At 65.9% G+C, this 2,500-nt stretch overlaps 1 non-coding gene across 1 annotated transcript; it reads right to left on the reverse strand.

Annotated features, from left to right (window-relative positions):
* Nucleotides 1-1,121: 1,121 nt before the first annotated feature.
* LOC140473177 (5.8S ribosomal RNA) lies at nucleotides 1,122-1,275 on the reverse strand. Its single transcript, XR_011958147.1, has one exon. It is a non-coding gene; the product is annotated as a 5.8S ribosomal RNA (ribosomal RNA).
* Between the last annotated feature and the right edge of the window lie 1,225 nt (nucleotides 1,276-2,500).

Genomic DNA, 2,500 nt, shown 5'->3' on the forward strand with positions numbered 1-2,500 from the left:
AGGCACCAGCAGACAGAGACTGCCCGACGGTCAGAGAGAGGGAGAGAGGAGTGCCGAGGCTCAAGTGGCGAACGGTCGCGCAGGCACGCCACGCACATCGATCGCCAGCCGCGGAACGGCACGGCCTTCAGTGGGGCCGGCGGGCGACGCCGCTCCTGAACCCAGCGGCCCCGAGCCGGACGAGTTGAGGAAGGCACGCCGACGGTGACAGGGTACGGAAGACACAGCGGTGGCCTTCTGGCGACTTGGCCCCCGACAGCCCGACGTTCCGCCGTCCTCCCGATGGCCAGGAGGACCGTGCGGGGGTCGGCCGACGGCGTGGTAGGTGTGCCTGCACGGTGACGGAGCACACACCACGCCCGCCAACCCCTCCGTACCTCCCGAGACCGGTGGCAGGACGGAGCGGAAAACGTGCGGACTGAACGGGAGAGCCAAGAGCCAGCGATCCACGCGCGTGCGACCGTCCAAGTCACAGCGTTCGACGAAAACCTCCTCCCTCGGCCAGGCACTCGGCGCCAGCAGGGGAGACAGGATCAGACGCCCCGCCGGCCACTTAAGGCCGAGGACGAACCACGAGACGGGCGGCTGCAGCAGCGGGCGGCCTGCAGCTCCCAGCACTCTCAATCGATCAACCATCGAGTCGGGTCAGCGTGTCAAACCGGCGAGCTCCACGGTCAGGCCGGCGGCGCACCAGCACCGGACCTCCGCGGCTCCCTTCACTCTTTCCACTGCCAGCCAACCGAGAGACGGACCCAATGCGGACGTGCAGAGCTTAGGCAGACCCCCCACTGGAGGCTCAACACTTCGTGGCAGCTCCGTGTCCCAGAGACCAGGAGGGTTGGCACACACACACAGTGTGAACCACCGACAGCCATTCTGGGACCGGTGACAGCCGTGCTGGCCCCACTGCCACGACACAGACGGACGCCAGGCCGCGCTCCCCGGCGGGGGGATGGCGTCGAGCCTGACGAACGGAATGTGCAGGGTGGGGGGGAAAGGCCAAGCGCTCCGACGCCGGAGGGCTCCGGAGTCTGAACTTAGGGGGACAAAGAGGACGGGTCCTCTGCGACACCCCAGCCGCGCTCTCTCGCCAGCCAAGGCGAGTGCGATTGATTGCCAAACGACCCTCAGACAGGCGTGGCCCCGGGAAGAACCCGGGGCCGCAAAGTGCGTTCAAAGTGTCGATGATCAATGTGTCCTGCAATTCACATTAATTCTCGCAGCTAGCTGCGTTCGTCATCGACGCACGAGCCGAGTGATCCACCGTCAAGAGTTGTCTGAGTTTGTTTTAGGTCTCTCCCTCGCCAGAGGAAAGCGACCCGGACCGCACATACGCTCCCCACCTTGAGCTACAGCCACCTGCACGCCGGCGTGCGGGCGGAGCAGGGTGGCGTGAAGCGATGGGGAGCACCATCCTGGTGCGGCCCGCAGAAACATACGTCTATTGGGGGGAGGAGGACAGGGCGCCCAAGAGGCGATGCGTGCCCCAACGCACCGCAGCGACGGAGGCAGGATCACCGCCACCATGTCGCCCGCCTAGTATCACGAGGCGTGCAGCAGCTTTGCCCTAGGAAAAGCAGAGGCGGGAACGGGCACCGGCCATCGGTTCGGCAGCGTCACTGACGCGTGCACGTGGCGGCGTGTCGGCGAGCGGACTTCCTGCGAGGAGGCGGGGGCGGCACTCGCCCGAGCAGACGCCCGCCCGGCCCAGCCACCGCCGAGGTGGACTGGGAGTCGCGGCAACGGCTCGTCATACTCGTTCCCACACTCACAGCGCAGCTTGCCCGCAAGCCACCGACCACCGATCGACGCCAGGCGCCCCGACCGAGAGCGGGATCGCTCGTTCGCCCTGCTGGCAGTTCGCTGGGGATCACTACTGCACGGAGCTCGGAGACCGACGGGCGGCAACTCGAGAGTCTTTAAACCACCACCCCCATCCCGCAAGTGCAAAGAGGCTGTATACGCACAGACGGGTGAGGGGAATAGGTACCCCGTCGGGTTTGAAGGGAGCGTGACTAGATAGCAACGATGTAAACCCAGCCGATTTGGGAGCGAAAGACCGGCGCCTGCATCACCGGCTTCGTTTCCCGTGGCTGGAGAGTACACCGAAACCCTCCGTCTGTCGCGAGCTCCCGACGACGCGGTGCCGCCAAGCAGCAGGGCCGGACCTGGTGTGGCTCCCCTCGTCGATCACAGACCGGTCGGCACTACTGACGAGACGGTGGAACGGGCTTCGCCCCTTGTGACGAAGGGTGATGCGAACCCGCCCGCCCGCGTGCGTTCGGGGTGGACTCGGCAAACGGAGATTTGAAATCGGAAAGTGTCCTCCTGCCCCGCGCAGGTAGGCGCCCAACAGTTGTGGGGGGTTTGGCGGTGACCACGGCTGCAGGGCCTGCTACCCCGACGAGCTCTCCTGCTGGCCCCGAAACCACCCTCGCGAGACAAGTTGAAACGGAAACGGGCGTACCCCCAAGCCGACGATCCTTTCTTATTTGTTACT

This window comes from Chiloscyllium punctatum, unplaced genomic scaffold (genome assembly GCF_047496795.1).
Source record: "Chiloscyllium punctatum isolate Juve2018m unplaced genomic scaffold, sChiPun1.3 scaffold_540, whole genome shotgun sequence".
Lineage (NCBI taxonomy): Eukaryota > Metazoa > Chordata > Chondrichthyes > Orectolobiformes > Hemiscylliidae > Chiloscyllium > Chiloscyllium punctatum.